Source organism: Mus caroli, chromosome 6 (genome assembly GCF_900094665.2).
Source record: "Mus caroli chromosome 6, CAROLI_EIJ_v1.1, whole genome shotgun sequence".
NCBI lineage: Eukaryota > Metazoa > Chordata > Mammalia > Rodentia > Muridae > Mus > Mus caroli.
Genome location: NC_034575.1, coordinates 105,656,668 through 105,675,833, shown reverse-complemented (window position 1 = coordinate 105,675,833; position 19,166 = coordinate 105,656,668).

Sequence of the window (19,166 nt, the reverse complement as noted above, 5' to 3'; positions counted from 1 at the left end):
GAGAGAGAGAGAGAGAGAGAGAGAGAGAGAGAGAGAGAGAGAGAGAATAAAAGAAAGAAAGGATGGAAGGAAGGAAGGCAAGAAAATGTCCAGGGAGATCAGATTAGCAGCCACCTAAGGCTTTGAAGAAAGGCTTCTTGCCACTGAAACAATCTTCTTGGATCAGAATCAGTGATCACAGCCAAGCACAGCAAGTCCACTTCAGTGTCCTTGCTAGTAGATTATAGCTTGTTGTTTCTGGAACATACTGTTAAAACAGGAATTGACAATATGTCTTGTCATCAGCTCCAAAAGCTAAACCAAAAGTCATTAGAGACCTTAATTCATCATAGAGCATTTAAAAACAGAATCTGTAGTGTGCAGTAAGAAACAGGGAACAAAAATGGAAGGCACTGTCAGGGACAGGCACAAAAAAAAAACAAACAAAACCAAAAAACCCTTTTAGCTTTCCCACACTACACTACATATCCCATTAAGTCATTATATATATATATATATATATATATATATATACATATATATATATATATATACATATATATATATATGGTTTTATGAATTAATGCATAGATTCTCCAAGAGTTACGATAAATCATTTCAGATACATTCTCAGATGATAACTGTGCTAAAACAAATAATTGTTTAGTATGTGAGAACATGAAAGGAATTTACATGCATAAGTAGATAATGATGGGCCTGTGTGTAATACTGTGCTTATAGACTATTAAGCAGAAGGTTGGGATTTTATTTTCCTTCCATTTCAACATTCCATAGTTAATGAGCACATTCTATCAGACAAGTATCAGATAAATGTCTAGTATCTATTCAAAAGTCTATTAAGGGCTCTGAAAAAAATATTGATCAATGCCAAGCCTGAACCAAAATGAACACATACAACTGACTGCTACCACTCAGATCGACACATATGGTATTATCATTCCCCGAACATCTAATTCGTGCTCTACACAGAAATACATATAATGCTGGAAACCAAATCTTAGAAGGAGAAAAAGTGACAACTTAATCAGAGATAAGAAGTCAACAATGAAAAGTTCTGCTTTCCTAGGAAAATAAGATTATACACAAACTCAGAGCCTTAATAGAGCCATTTTAATTTATTATTTAAGAATTTGAAGAATTTATTATTTGGAGAAATCTGTATATAACAATCATATAACAATAGTAATTATAGAAGCAGAACTCATAATTTTGAGAAGTAGTAATAGGAGGTAGAAAGAGTTGGAGGAGGAAGAGAGATGAAAATAATGCAAATATAGTTCTTAGGTACAAAATAATAAAAATACTTATACAGGCATATATAAATATGTATCTTATATTTGTATATAAATATGATGTGTGTGTGTTTGTGTGTGTGTGTGTGTATGTGTGTAGACACATATGTGATCTAATGAGTTCATGTAGTAATGATCACATATATATGTGCTTGAGATTAATCACTTGGGATTAGTTAACTTTTTAGGGATCTTGAGCCTGGAGGAAACAGATTATTTTTTTCTCAGTAATTGCCTATAGCATTTTTTGCTTGTGGTAGGGCCTGGTGAAATTTCCCTAATTCATATTGTTATGTTGAGTGATGATGTCATAATTCAGGTCTTGTTTAAATAACTATATTATTGCAATTTCTGGAGTGTAGTACCATTTAGCATCTAATATCTTGGACCTGTGGTTCTTTGATACTTCTATCCCCTCTTTGCTATATTGCTTGAGCTGTAACTATTTGGGTTACATTGTAAATGTAGAATCTGAGAGTGGTTACTTTTATATTTTGGGGATTTTCATAGCAACTTTCATTTGCTGTTTGCTGCAAAAAGAAATTTCTTTAATTAGGGGTGAGAGTTGTGTTTTTCTGGACTCATCTACTTAGGTAGCTGAGCCAGTAGATATCTTTTTAAAAATAACATATTTCTGTCTTTCATAAAAGTATCTTGGCCCACAATGGAAGAGAATATGACTATAGTGTGGATATTCTAATCCTGTTATTCTTAGAATCACTATTCTCCCAGTAAATTAAAATATGGGTTAATCAGCTTATCATCATTATCATTAAATTACCCAAGATAATCAACTTTTCAAAGGAAAAAGATTTCACCTTATTAATATTATTCATTCCCTGTCATTTGGCCTTGTTTCTTTTGGGTTTATCATGAGGCAGCACACTATGGCAAGCAGTATGTGACAATGGAAAGACAAGGTCATGTGCACCAATGACCCTTAAAAACTTGGCACTAGACTATGGCTTTTATGTTATACTTCCTTCCAAGAATCTCACCCTGGAGACCAATAAAGACCCCAAATATAGGATTATACCAAGACCCATAAGGCTTGGTGATGGTAGTACAGATAATTGTCAGTACCTATCATTGATTAAGGCTGAAAGACCAATAATGTGAAGTATGCCACAGGCAACATCATATTGCTCATCTTCCATAACTATGTTTAGCTTGCAAAGTCTATTTCTTCATACCATGTCTGTCCTAGGAATATTGTTCTGATATTTTGTGAACATGACCATTGATCATCATTGAAATTATAAATTTAATTTTACATACACTGTTAAAGTCAAGCATGTGTCCCTTTTGTCTCACACATACATATCTAAACTCTTTTGTTTCCCATGTCTCCATGTTTACATCTATTACATAAATAACTGAAGTACTAATTATGAGAGATCATGAAGTCAGTCTTACAACTTTCTATCCTTTTTGTACCTAAGACAGTACTTCTGGGCACTGCAAATTGGCAAACAGGTTCTGATGCTAGAGTGCATTTTCCCTATCTAGAGGACACTACAGAGACATTTCACCAATTAATAATTAATCTTTTAAAATTAAAATAAAATGTAAAAGCATATATACATAGATCTTTGTCTTCTTGACTAATTTAAGGTGGCTTTCTTACCAATTAATAGAAAATAGATTCAGAGGTACAGGAAACTATTCCAGGGGTAGTCTCTGAGCAATAGAATATGCCATCTGAATAGCAATAATAAAAGCGCCAGTAGAAGCATGAGAAAGAGATTTTCCGGTACATAATTTTTGTAAAATTAAACCCATATAAATTTTGCCCGGAGATAAATATTCTCAACCGCCTTAACTTTAGAAGAAACTCATTAGATTACACAGGTAAAGCAGCTGACAAGGAGAAGTCCATGCATATTATAGCAAGATCTACATTTCCTCTCAAAACTACCTCACTAGAAATTTTCACATTTTCCAAGTGACAGACGTGAGATACATTATCTTTGTGACACTTTCTTGGGTTTTTATATTGAAGTACCTCCATCGCTTAACATAAAAAATATCAGTATCAACTTGATATCAAATCAATAGCAAGTATCATTATTAATATCAAGTATTGAATGCTATGCGTTCATATGAATCAGGTTTTGTATGTTCTTTATGTAGCTAGACAACGTAGTGTGCAATCTATCCCTCCATATGAATAGTTAAGTGCACACAGAGGCATAAGGAAAATGTCCTATGGTAGACCTCTAAAGCTTGCCTATGTTCCACAAACTCCATATAGACTGAAGGAAATAACAGATTTTCATCTGCCTCTAGGGCATATCAACACAGCACTCTAACATTTATTTCTGTGAATTCTATTTTAGATGCCTCATATCTATGGATCCATGCATTTGGTTTTGTGTGTGTGTGTGTCAAGAGATAGTGGACCGAAGTCGCTGACAAGCATAATTCCCACAAGGAAATACAAGGGGAAGATGAAGGTATGTGCTTTGAGTTCATTAGCAACTCTCAAACCAAGGGTGAGATGAATGAATGATGCAGAGTCACTTGGAAGAAATAGTCAAATCAGTCTTTGTGAATGACAAGCAAGAATAAAGTTTAATAGACTCTACTTTTTTTTTTTTTGTTCAAGCCCCAAAGAACAAAAGTTATCAGATACTGAGGATTGCACATGCATATTATACAGGAGCTGTCAATTTTGATACTGAAAGGAGGAGGACAGGGAGCTATAAGAAGAAGAAGCTTTTCTATATTTATGGATGATTTGGGATTCTGAACAACTCAGGCCTAATTATATTTTCATCATGGACTCACTTCATCAGAAATGTGTGCCCTGAAATATACCTGCTTAGCAGATTTATTGTGGTGAACCCCAAAAGCTGTTTTCTGATGGACCAAAGAACTGAAGAGGTAAGTTTTAGGAATATAAATCTTAAGATACTTATCTTATGATTACAAATTATGACCTATTTAGAGAAGAGGCTTTTGACGGGGGAAGATTTGGTATTTTTCTGAAGAGTGATGACTGGGGTACTTGGTGACAATATCTGAACAGTGAAATTATAATAGAAAAGTGGGATCAGGAACCATATGCTTAAGATGACATAATACTCCTGGACTGCTGGAGTCAAAAGACTGAATTCAAGAGAAAACAGAGGGGAGACAAAAAAAAAAAAAAAAACCAAAACTATCACTCAAATAAGATTGTTTGTTAAAGGTATGATGATGTAATTAAATGAAAATCAAATTGAATTTCCTCAGTAGACAATACTTGTATAAATACCTGAATTTTTTGACACTTTGAAGTAAAGGATGTGCTTTTTTGTTGGCATATTATTATTTCTAAATAATAAATGTTTTTCAAACAATTCCATTCAGTTTTCTCTTACTAATAATTAATTCCTAACTCTCAAGATTTGAGGAGAAATTTCTCTTCTTCCAGCACACTTCCACAAATTTGTTACCCAAGACTAGTACAGACATTGCATTCTTATTGTAGAAAGGCCTTATCATTTTCAGCTCAGATTTTTTTTTTTAGTCTAAAACACCTAACATTTCAAAAACAAAATTATGAAACACAACTACTCAAGCCTAACCTATTTTCCAATTCAGTAAAGACAAATATTAGCATAAACATACAAGATACAAGACATAAATTAAATAATACTATTGAAACCAAGGACAAACTCCTCAGGAGACCACAGAAATATCACAGGGGTGTGTGTGTGTGTGTGTCCGTGTCCTTGACATAATTTATATTTATATTATCAGATTGTGATCACCTTTCAGAATCATAATGTACTTCACCAATTGGTTAAGCAGTGTGTGAAGCTGATAACTTTAAAAGAAAGTTATTTTCTGGCCTTGTATCAAATAACAAGTGTCAGCATTTGACTAAAATATGTGTAAGGAGGGAGAATATATCTGCAAAGAGAGGTTCTGAACAGGCTTTGATTTAGAATATTTACCATCACCATCTGTAAATTAAGGCACATTTATCTTTTCCTTTGCATGAAACTGACCAATCCAACCTACTGCAAAGAAACACCCTTTGTTTTTTTGTTGACTAAGTATTGAGTTTGTGTTTGAGAGGAACCTGTTATTTTCAGATTTATAAGATACTGGCTAAAGATTTTCCAATTCCTGCTGAGAAAGCATTGTGTTCTCTGCCTTTTGACATGGGAGTTCTTTGATCAAGATGATGTAAATGTGTCTTCACTTCTATAAATTAAAAGAAGATGCACAAAACTAAAATCATGCAGGACCCCAACGTTTGAGGCAGGAGGATCACAGTGAATTCTATGCTGTTGAATGAGATCCTGTTCTTAGATACACAAAACAGAAACAAATGGACTTAAAAGATTAAGTTAATATGAATTATTTTATTTTACCTACAAATAGCTAATTAATTTGATAAGAAAATAAACTATAGTATTACTGAACACATCAAAATAACTCTTTAGATTATTGTGTTCTTAAAACAAAGACATGAGAAACTTGGTATCGCATTTTAAAAAACAATAGTTTTAGTTTGTGTATAATAAGGAAGAATATAGGCTTAGGTGATGTACATACAATGCATTGCATTTAACAGTGAACTTTCTAGCAATTCCCCAGCTCAGTAATAAACACTGATCTTGAGTCAAAAGACTTACTTCCCCTAGATCCCTACAGTAAAGGCAAAGGACCTACTTACATGTTTTGCTTATCTATTAAATCCAGCACTGCATAAAGTGTCTTCTCTAGTTTTCCAGGGCATATGACATTAGGAGTAGAATGTGAAGTATTGGAAGTGAGGAATGAGGAATGGTGGAAAACGCAAGGTATGTAATTGTAGATACTGACACACAACTATAGATATGACTACTCATCATACTAATTCACCACCCTCAAACGTCAACAATTAACCCTAGTATTCATAGGTCTTATTTTATCCTGGATATCAAGAGGTAATTGATTTGCATGGATTAGTTTTACTCTCATCCTCTTAATAAACTTGTGATATGTACATATATATGTATGTACATAGTATATAATAATATGTATGTATACAGTATATAATTATTTTTCCATTTCTAGATGGGAACTTCAAGGCTCAGAAATATGAATACTTTGCTCAATATTACAGACTCTCTAACCTACAAAGTTAGACTAGGAACACCAAGGCTTGAGTAAAGAAGGCTTTTGCTAGCATACTGATTGTTATTTGCACTAATGATACAATCACAATTGTAGTTTCTTTTCAGTCAAGGATGCACACATATATACATAGTTATTTGTAATAAAAAGTAGAAGTAGTCCAGAGCCAGAGAGATGCCCATCAGCAGGAAGGAAACATATTACTTTTTGGGAGAATCTAGATACAATTCCCAGACTACGTGTTGGACAGCTTTCAACCAAGACTGCTGCATCTGGGAACTCTGAAACCTTCCAACCCCTTCATTCTTCACAGACACTGCATGTGTGTGGTTAACATACGTATAAGCATGCAAAACATTCATACACAAAATAAAGTTAAGAAGTAAAGAGATAAAAGAAATAAACTCATCCATAAGATTACAAGAGTCAATTATCCAGAAAGTCATTTTTGTGCATGCATATGTACTAATTTCATAATCAGGGAAATAAAGCTTTTGCTCTGTAATTATTTCTAAGTTTTCCTTCTTAGTTAAAATTCTACTTTTGTTGATTAGCATTTAGTTAAGTTTCCTAACAAAATGTCCTTATAGTGCCCAGAGGTTTCTTTTTTTTTCCCTACTAGGAGTTAAAAATATTTTAAAAATTTATTCCTTGGGGGCATGATTGCAGCTCTTTCTTGTTTTTTAATAAATTCTGAATAGATGCTCTGGTATTAGCCTGTAAAATGCTGAGTCAAAGACTAAGGGGAATTGACAGTTGGGAAGTTTTAAAGAATTATAAACTTTTGGTTGTCTTGGGGCTGTATCCTATATGTTGCTTCCTATCCTATATGCTGCTTCAACTTTACTGCAGGCATATGGATGAAAATATAGCACATTTATTTTTCTTCTCTACTATACTCAGGTACTGGTTGTATTAAAGCATGGCTATGTTTATTTGTTCATTTTCCCTCTTTTTTTTTTCAGGAGAAAAAAAAATTAGCACTACATTTTTCAGGAGAAAGCCTCACTTAACTGGTCTCAAAACTTGTATGTTGCTATATTTTGTTGCAGTGATTGCCATGAAGGCACTTGAGTTTAAATACATGAAACACCCAGCATCTGACTGAAGCAGACACAGAGACCCACAGCCAAACATTAGATGGAGCTTGGGGAGTCTTGTGGAAGAGCTGAAGGAAGGATTGAGGAATCCAGAGGGGATTGGGACTCTAGAAGTAGACTAACCTGGACCCTTGGGGTTCTAAGAGACTGAACCACAAATAACAAATAATAAATAATAAAATAATAAAGCTGGACCTAGCCCCACCTCACATACATATATAGCAGATGTGCAGCTTGATCTTCATGTGGGACCCCCAACAACTGGAGCAAGACTTACCCTAACTCTGTTGCCTGCCTGTGGATCCTAAGTGTTCTGTCTTGTCTGGCTTCAGTGGAAGAGGGTGTACCTACTTCTGCAAGTGACTTGATGCGCTAAGGTAGGTTGGTACCCAGGAGGGAACCGTACCCTTCTCAGAGGTGAACGATAAGGGTACTGGGGAATGGACTGTTAAGTTATTTATCTGCCTATAAAATGAGCCATTCAAACCAGATTAGATTATATTAAATGTAGGTCCATTAGGAAGTGCTCTTGCACGGATCACTCTACATGTCCCAAGGAAGGAGGCCAGGGAAGTGGCCTTGAGAAGGGAGAGACAGGAAAGGAAGAAAAGAGAGAAAGAAAGAGCATGCATACTCAAAGCAGAGAGAGGAAGGGTTACAATAGATGCAAAACTTCTGGGTCATATGGGGAAAAGAGTCTGGGAGAAGGGCAGCCAGGCCTTAGGCTGGAAAGTTCAGGGTTTGGGCAGGGTATGCCATGCAGAAATTGAGGGATGCTGGGTAAACCTGGAGGCCAGATATGCTTCTTTGATATGTAAAATATGCACCTGAGTCCCTTGTCCCAGTGTCAGCAACAGGGAATTAGGAGAGGGGAGACAGAGGAGGGCATAGCACAGGGCTGATGGGGAAAGAGTGGGGAGACACACAGATGGGGTGGCTGATGAGGGAATGGGGTGGGGCACAAGGATGGGGGCTACTGTTATTGGGATGGAAAGTTAATAAATACATTAGTTGAAAAGAGAAGAAAGATATGAGTTGGCTTCATTCATCCTCCATAGTGCTGAAGAAATACTCTTATATTGCTGTTTGCAACAGAGCTTTTAGCAATAGTGTGATGTTTTTGTTAAACAAAATAAGAAAAAATATTTTGTTTAATTCTTTTCTGGGTCTTCTTAACTTGGGCAGGTAGAACAGACTTTCCTATGGTGCTAGAAACAAACCTCAGTGGTTGAAAGCACTTAGGGCTCTTCCAGAGGACCTGGGATTGGTTCCCAGCACCCACATGTAGCTCATAACCATCATCTGGACTCTAGAAGCATTTGTAGGCACTAACTGCACTTATACATACATGCAGACCACCCTAAATAATTAAAAATATATTTTCCCTTGAAGAGAAGAATGTAATTCTCTGCTTTAGGTAGTGCTTTTAATAGAACCTGTATCAATATAAAATGTATATGGGAATTTATTCAACAGGCTTTCACTGTAGGAGGTTGGATTGTCCAACACTGGCCTCATTCCTGCTGGGAAGGCTGAGAATCCTGTGACTCCTTAACCCAAGAAGCTGGATGTGAGGGCAGTTCCTATCTGATACTAAAAGACTAAAAATCCCCTGGAAGATCAATCATTGTGCTGAGTCTAGAGTAGAAGGTGGGGAAGCTGGAGTCTTGTTTTAATGCAAGATGGCAACAACCACATAGTCACAATTGCTCCAAAAGAAGAAATAGACATTAGAATGCTCATTTCCTGGAAACTCTATTATTTGGTTGGAATGTGCTCTCCACATTGGGGACAGATCATCCCATATGTTTTTGGAAATGTCCTCACAGACTTGACCAAAGGTGAATCACCTATATTATTCTAAACCCGGTGACGTAAAGAATAGAAACAACCATTGCAACCATACATAGGCAAACATACCAAACTTTAAGCAAGACCTGGAAAATACACAGCAGACTTTCTTGCTGGAACCAACAGAAATCAGACAGGCAAGACACAAGATTTATTTTTATGCCATGTGGAAATGGATCAAGAAGAAATTTCAGCACACAAATATAGAACATGAATCTGAGAACCCAAATAGTATATTTTGATTTTGGAGGGACCTCAGATACTTGGACTATTATGAAGAAACCAGGCTAGTTTGGCTTAAATGTATTTTAGCATTAAAATCCCATCTAAACCTATTCACATATACAAGCACAAAACTGGATAACTCAGGACAACTCCATTAATAGCAGAGACAATTGGGGAAATTTATTCTTTTCTAATTTATCCCTGATAACCAAGGAATCATGAGAACTGTCAGCCAGCATAATCACAAAGGTTAATGACTGTTGCTATAATCGCTGCTTATTGGATGCATCAGCTACAAAATAAGAACAAATTTTACACAAATTAAGAAACAAAATTTACTATCCATGACTTTGATAAGGAAACAGGTTGCCAGCTTTGTTTCAGCTCCCACCTATGGAGCATCGCGATTTGGGAGATTTCTCTTTTCTCCAGAGTGAAACACCATTCTGTAAAGATATTCTTAGTTGTTTCACAGCAGGCTTTTTACTTTGTTTTGTTTTGTTTGGTTTTGGTTTTGTTGTTTGTTAGCATTCAGGCTTACATTCTCTAAAGATCTCGGTATAAATGGTGATGTCTTTGTTGACCACTTGTAACAACTATCTACAGGTAGGGATATAAATCTTTTGGGAAAGAGAAAATTTTGGGATTCTTTGCAAAGGTTGAACCATGCAACAAAATCGTTTTGTCCACGAGGATTCATGTTAGATATTTCTGAGAGTTAGTTAAATCTGTTCTAAAACATACTGTGTAAACTGAATTTAAATCTCAGTTCTAGCTACATTCCTGAGAGTAGGTTTTTGTTTTTTTTTTAATTTTCTGTACCTGTTTTTGCATATATTTTCAATATATGGACAATTCTATCCTATTATTCCCTATCATTAGCAATTCATTATTTGTTATAACTGAGGATTAAAATAGCACATTATATAAAGTATATTCTTAATACAGATTTTTATTTTAGTATCTTTTCTTATTTTTTATATTTTAGTATGCCATGCTATGTGTCCCCTTTAACTCAGAGGCTGGTTTCTATAGAATCTCCATTGGCTAAATGGCTTCCCAGGCAACATAATATTTTCTCCATCATTGTTTGATGAATTGAGTGGATTAACAAAGATAAAGACAATTAAGATACTGTGAGACAGGTAAACACAGGAAATAATTTAGTAAGGTAGGACTCTGTTGGTTTGGGTTATTGATGTCTTTTATTTTTCTATAATGTTCTTAGAAGTCTAGCTCCTTTAGCTGCATATATTATACAACACACTCCTACAAACAATGCTTTTAGCAACCTCAGACACCCAGTTTCCATTGGGTTTAATTTGTATTCAATTTATAACTTCTTTAATGATCATCAGACTTAGTAAAACATATTCTAAATGCATCCTGATCTAAGTACAATAGGGCTTATCCAGTTTAAACTGGTTTGGGGAACATGCTAAATATGGCAAAACCAAACTCTCAAGTGAATGTTTAGGGTGAATTCCCTTATGCCTGTGCATATAAGATGTGAACATAATTAAAGCCAGATGCATTATGGGAAGGAACACATATAGTGAGAAAAAAGCTTACCTAATCCAACTACAAAGCAAGGAATCATCCTAACAGAAGAAAGAATCATTGAAATTGTATTCGCAAATAACCAAAACACTCTGTCTCTTGAACTCCACCAAGAAGCCCCAAACAACAATCATGGCCTTTAACTATCTTTTCTTGTGTAGCCACTGTCTCCTTCATTTACATTCTGATCTTTCATATTGTTTTTCTTTGAATAGTACTTACATTAAAGGGCTGAAGATGTCTCAGAGGTTAAAAGCCCTTGTTGCTCTTTCAGGCAGTTTAGATTTCATTTCCATACATCTTGTAAGCAAAAACATTCATACATGTAAAAAAAATTAAGAAAACTGTCTTGCTAATTTATAATCTGACTGACACTTCAATTTTTTGAACAACAGGCCAAGAATCTGCGAACACTGGACCCAGATGTGAGGACTTGTAAACGTTGGAGTGAATAGGTAGTTGACAAATGTAATCCACTAGTCTACAAGTTGATATCTGTTGTTAATAAGACTCACAAAAATAAGGAGAGAGAAAAAGGAAGAAATTAGACAAAGAGTGAGGAGAGAAAGCAAGCAAGCCACCTCTTTGTTCTGCTTTGTAACTTTTATGATTCCTAGGTTGGCAAGAACTAGGTTGCTTCCCAACAGAACCATTTGGGTTACATAACAGTCATGCTATTGTCGGCAGGGAGGGCCATGAAGTAATGGTGGTTGTAGGACAGAGGAAATAGCTTCACTACTGGATTAAATCTATCTACTCTTCCACCCACCCCATGTCAAGAGATTTCTGCCTTGTCCCATCTAACTCATGCTGCTCTACCAAATGCATCAGGGATTGGTGACTTAAGTAATGCAAGTCTCTGTTCTAGGCAACGGGAAGTCAAGGATTGTGGCTCCAGGACTCCAGAGTTTATTTGGAGCATCTTCTCATTATATTACACAGACAGACAGACAGACAGATAGAGATATATGGCATATGATAACCGTCAGAAAAACAGACAAGAGACAGATACATAGGCAGGGACAGAGAGAAACAAACAAAGAGGAACAGAGAGAGAGGGAGATAGAAGGAGAGATCATACTCTTTTAATTGGAATATTAATCCCTAAGAGCCATCACATTGGGGACTGAATTTTCAACAGATGCATTTTAAGACAACACAACCACCCAGCTCACAGAAGACAAGCAATCAAGTTTGGGAATCACTAATCAGTCAACCCAAAGTTCTCTACCATAAACTCCCCCAGATTTCTCTGACTCAGGAGTTTGAGGAAGACTCTGGAATGATGACTAGAGAGAATGGCTTGGCTTAATGTTTGCATGAGTCACCAATGATATTGCAGCTGTGATGAGTAATTTTCTGGGCATTTCCAAACCCAATTCTCCATGCTGTTTCACTTGATTAACTCTGCACAGTCAAGGTGAGGGCAACTTTAAGTGCCTCCCTCCTTCAGAGCCCCAAGATCAAATGTCTGACTCTCTTCCTTGTCAACTATTCCTACTCCAGATGGTGGCTGCCCCTGATCCTGATGGTATGTTTATGACTCAATAATTACTGTTACATAATTACATTTACCTCTGACTATTTTAACCACCTGGGGAATGGTAAGAGAGAGAAATATTAAAAAAAAAATATTTTCCTTCTTTCCCTTCATCATTTTCAAGTAAAGCAGCCTTTCTCAACCTGTGAGTTCTGACCCTGTTGGGGGTTGAATGATCCTTTCACGGGGGTGGCCTAAGACCATTGAAAAACACAGAGATTTACTTTTTTGTAAGGATACCCTGCTAATTAAGGTCTCAGTCTACCATGTCTAGATAGCTCCTCTGAGCTGATCTCAAAATGGAGGACTCTTTATGAACAGGGTTTCCCCTTCTCTGACCTTGTCTGGGAGCCCAACCCCTGACACTGTCTACATGAAGAAGGTCACATAGTCCTTGGCAAACCTGTAAGTTCAACTTCCTGTTTGCAGATAAGACCTGACTAGCAAGCTCCTAGCATTCCTGGCATGACTCTCTACACAACTGAGACCTTCACAGTTCTTTAAACTCAAGCCAATGATCACCCTGAAAATTTCTTCCTACTTTCCAAAGTTTACATATAGCTCTTTCCCACCCTTGAATAAAGTCATCCACATAAGCTATTTTCTGGAAATTATTTAATTATTTTATAAAATACTTTTAAATATTTCATATTACAATGTTACTTGAGCATGTATAGTGTTTCACACCTTTAATCACAGGACTGGAGAGGCAGAGGCAGGCTAATCTTTACAAGTTCCAGGCCACTTCATCTTACAGAGATGAGGGAAGCCATCCAATGCTACATAGTAGGACTTTGTCACACATAGAAAACAAAACAATGAAACTTTTATATTAATGGTTCTCAACCTACAATGCTGTGTCCTTTTAATATAGTTCCTTGGGTTGTAGTAACTACAATCATTTTATATGTATTATTATAATTAATAATATAATTAATTTAATAATTATTGTATTGCTACTTCATGACTGTAATTTTGCTACTGTTATGAATCATAAGGTATGGTATACATTTCAGTTAGCAGCTGCAGTTTTGTGTCCTCTGTTTTCTTTTCCAGAGTGTCCAGGTTCCCCTACACACCAGGCTGGAAGGATGAAGCAGAGCCCAGAAATAGTGGGATCTACAGGATCCTGGCCTAGTTTGGCTGGGGAGGGTGGGAAGAGGCTTCTTTCAGGACCTTGGAGCTACAATTCTTTTAGGAGAAGGCCTTCTTCAATGATCATTGGTGAACTAGCTCTCTTAGAATTATTAGATTAGTCATGTGCAACCTTGTATCCCATCATAGATCTGAAGGCAACCACCAACAGATGACAAGACTACTAAACATCACAAGTTTGAGTATCCTTGATCAACATCATTTCTTTTCATTCTTGCATTATTCTTACAAGAACAGGGGAAAGAGAAGTCAGACTCAGACAAATGAATAATTGTCTGAATTGATGTTTTAACTACTATTTAATTAGTTCTGGACAATTGTGTTCATTGCATTTTTATCATATTCACCCCATTCTTTAACTTCTTCGATAGCTACCTACTATGTTTTTTTTTTTTACTCAATTTTTTCTCCTCCTTCTTCTCCTCCTTCTTCTCCCTTCTTCTCAAATCTTTCAAATCCAGTTTTACTATCCATATATTCATTGTATGGCAATCCACTTGAAAATAGACAACTTGTCAGGGACTACAGCTTAAAGAAAATTGACTACTCTCCTCTCAGCTGCCATAGTAGCTAAAATCTTTGTTATGGATGGGACATTGTGCCCACCAGCACTTTCCATGCTAGGATTTTGTCTTGGGAACTTGTTCAGGCTTTTTGCTTGCTGTCAAAACCTCTGTGAATTCATGTGTGGCTACCTTGCTATGTCTAGAGATTACAATTTTCTTGTAGTTACTCACCACCTCTGACCCTTACAATCATTCCATATCCTCCTCCACAATGGTCTCTGAGCCTTGGGAGAAGTGATGAGCTATAAGACAAATGCCAAATGTCTTTTCTTTTTTGTGAATTTTACCTTTAAATTTGAGACATCATTAAGATTTTATAATATCCCACTGTGTTGTCAAGATGTTCTATGCACTGACATTTCTACAGCTTCCATGGCCCCTTTCTACTATGTGCTAAAAACAAAACAAAACAAAACAAAACAAAACAAAACAAAACAAAACAAAACAAAACAAAAAATACCATCCAATTCTCTCTCAGGTTGGGACAATTAAAATACCTCTATTGTAGCAATCAACTGAAAACCATTAATCTGAGCACAGTAAATCAACTACCAACATTTGTGTTCAAAGAATTTTTTCTTCTGTTCCCCTCCAAAATAAAAATTATATGGCTCTATCAACATTCCATGTGATCATATTGTTAGAAAGTCCTTATCTTTATCATGGGATACATTATTTTTTTCTGCCAATCCTAGATCTAGCTGGGCTTTGTGTACGGGAACAGACTGAGCTTGTATGATACTGATATAAACTGGATATCCCCATGAATCTCCATTGCAGTTAAAAACAGATGACAGACCTGTACTAACAAGCATCTCCAGGAAATACATTACATTGTTATTGCTTGAGACTCACATTTGAATAAATTCTCTTTGTGTGCTCCATTTTCCAAATGGTTTGTGTTTCATGGTTAAGTTCCTTGCACAGTGATGATTATTTGGAGTTTTCATTGTAACCTTGGCATTTGTGACCTTACAAATGGTATCTAGATTTGTTGTTGTTGTTTTTGTTGTTGTTGTTGTTCTTGTTCTTGTTTTACCAAGTTTTATATCTGTATTGTTATTTCTCTCATGTTATCTCATGGAAATTCAATCTTTTTCATTTTACTCATTACTAATACTAATATCTATCTATATTTCCTCAAAGTCTTGCATCATGGGATTGAGCGAGGGCACAGTGAGTATAGGTGCTTATTTCTAAAAGTTGTCTTCTGACTTCTACATATTTGTCTAAGTACATTGCTCCCTCCTAGATGCACATAAATAAATGTAAGTAAATTTTAAAAACCCTTAAAATATTGTATCTTATGTCTTTTGGTATTTGATGCTGATTTCTGGTATATATATATATATGTGTGTGTGTGTGTGTGTGTGTGTGTTATTCTTTGAACAGAGCACCCCAAGATATACTTAATTTCAACACACACACACATATATATATATATATATATATATATATATATATATATATATATAATTATTCCATCAGTTAATGACCTCCTCCCTGTTTCTGGAGAGTCTGAATGACAATTCTTTCCTCACTTCAGATAATAGTGCATTTCAATATCTATACGTTGCTTTTTTAGGGAGGGAGAAAGGGGGAGAAGAAAGGACTGTACATGGACAGAAAAGTAAAGTAAAAGAGAGATGGGAGCTGAGGAGAGGGTTCAGTTGCAAAAATGATAGCCAGACAAGCAGAAGGACTTGAGTATGTTCTTCAGAACTCATATGAGAAAATACAGTATGGTAGTGCATAATTTCAATTCCAGCACTTGGAAAGAAGATATAATGGGAAACCTGGGCCTCAGTGACCAGTCTGCTGTGCTGAATTAGCACAGTCCAGGCTAATGAACAATCCTGCCACAGTAAATGAATAAATGAACAAACAAATAAACAAACAGCCACTGAGCTAGATATTCAAGATTTACTCATGCTTTCATAAGTATATACATAAATGCCCTTGCATACATACATAAAATATACACACACACAAAGATAAAAGCATACACACATACATAGATGCATACATATAGCTCCATAGATAGGTGTACACACGCACGCACATTCACTCACACACACATTTAGCTGTCATTTTCTTCCAGGTATTTTTGCCAGATAAACTAAGCCTGGGGGATGGTTCATTGGGACCAAGTGCCTGATAACCTGAATTCAGTCCCTGAAACTCGACGTGGAAGGGGAAAACTGACTATCATCTGACCTTTACATACACATCATAGCACATATGTGTTGCTATTCACACATATAGATCACACTCACATAGAGTAATGCTTAATAAAATGAAATAAAAATAAAATAAGCTCCTGACCAGGAAGAAACACCATGCTGAAATTGGTTTTTACACTGAATTTTCCAGAAGAAACCACAGTTCAGGGTGAAACCTCTGAGCTGACTATGATGTGTTTGCCCCAAGGCTGAGCTGTGGCAAGGCCAGGAAATAAAAGGCAGAACCAATGCCTTTCAGTTCTGCTCCCAGCAGCTTTCCAGGAGGGCTAGAAGTATTCTGCAGCCCTGGAGCCAAATTGCCTAAGGATGAAAGATTCCTGCTTGGCCTACAGAGGAGGTCGACTACTTTCGACCTCTTTGCGGGATTTCATGGAGACTATAGATTCTTTCCACTTAATCCAAAGGCAAAAGGATCGCTGGAAACCGAAAAGCATCCATCTTAGCTTCCAGGGCAGCCTGAAGTGATGTTTTTGCTACATCTCACTTGAGGAGTTTAAAATATCCATTGTCTTACCTCCCCTGACTCAGTTCCCACTTTTAAACCTCCCCCTGTGCTTACCTGTTAAGCATAGGTTCTTTGATTTTAATACCCATTCACTCGAAAGAAATATCACAGAGAAATGAAATATATCTCATTGGGACCATCTTCACACATGGATTAGTCTATATTTCAGAGTGGTGTTTTCTAAAACTCAATTTTGAAATAGTAATGCTTTAGGAAAATAAGCAAAAAAAAGTAAAAATAAAGAAAAAAATTCCCTTACTTGCTCAAATGATTTTTCCTCCTTTCCATGATAGATGTCACTACCATAAGATTCATAAGAACTGTTGCTCCATTCCCATGATACTATGTATTGAAATAAAAAGAGAGAAAGAGGGAAAGACAGAGAGAGAGAGAGAGAGAGAGAGAGAGAGAGAGCAAAATCTTTTGACAAAATGTGGGGTAAAGTTGGAGCATTAGAGGTCCCATGCCTGAAAGTAAAATCACAGATCAAAGAACTCAGGGCACGGACTCGGGGTCTGAGAGAGCTTTCCAGCAATGCCAATCACAGCATCGGCCTGCTCTATGCTGGAGCACTGCTGAGCTCCAGCCTACCATCTGTGGCTGAGAAAAATAGTCAAACAAGCACAATATGACCACCAATAACAGAAGCATATATCAAATTGTCACACTGATACACAGGGTAAGAGCTTCGAATATTATCTTATTTTATGTCATTTTGCAATGTTTTAGTTTTGGAAAATAGCATTGGAGTACAAATAATTTGAATAATTCAAGGACAGGTATTCTTTCATCAAAAACATCCACAAAATATTACATTTGCAAGGGAGAAGGGTCACATGTAGCCTAGGATGGTTCTGAATTTGCAGTTTAGCACAGGTTAATTTTGAACAACTGAGCCTCTTGCCTTTATTGTTTGTGTTGGGATCATAGCCATACAACACCACAATGTGCCTAACATTATTTTTCTGACCATCATTCTACATGGATTAGCTCTTCCATTCTATCTACTTCAAGTAATTATTGATTGAATGCCTATGTGTCAGAAAGTGTAGGTGTTTAGGAATTAGAAGAAAGTAGAGAATCAATTGCTGCATTGTGAAATTAGCATAATTCATAGATACAGCATATGGAGATATAGTATATACTATATACTGTGTGAAAAAGTAGCAAATAAGCACTGTATGCTGAAAGGGGACCAGGCAGAAGTTGGGGAGTGTGTTAGCAGATGCCATCACTGCAAATGGACTGTCCAGCATGATACTCATGAGACAAAGAGTGGGAAGAAGTTCTTCAAGATATTTCCTAAGCAAGATATTCCATTGTGTTTTCTGTTGTTGTATAAACACTGCCCCAAAAGCCAACTCAGAAAGGAAAGGCTTTAGTTGGTTCACAGGTTATAATCCATCAAAAAGGGAAGCCAAAGCAGAGACTCAAGGACAGAAACTGGAATCAGGACCTGAAGCAGATAACAATGAAGGATGCTGGCTCCTAACTTGCTTCTAGATTACTCAGCTACTTATACAACCTAGACCTACCTGTCCAGAGATAACACTGCCCCTAGTACCATGTATATCCCCATAGAGATTGTCTTAGTTAGGGTTTTACTGCTGTGAACAGACACCATGACCAAGGCAAGTTTTACAAAGGGCAACATTTAATTCATTTAATTGGGGATGGCTTACAGGTTCGAGGATCAATTCATTATAATCAAGGTAGGAGCATGGCAGCACTGAGGCAGGAATGGTTGCAAGTAGAGCTGAGAGTTCTACATCTTTATCTGAAGGCTTCTAGTGGAAGACTGACTTCCAGACAGCTAGAATGAGGGTCTTAAAGTCCACACCCATAGTGATGCACCTACTCAACAAGGCCACACATCCTAATAGTGCCACCCAAGCCTAGCATATAAAAACAATCACAGGAGCCGGGCGTGGTGGCGCACGCCTTTAATCCCAGCACTCGGGAGGCAGAGGCAGGCGGATTTCTGAGTTCGAGGCCAGCCTGGTCTACAAAGTGA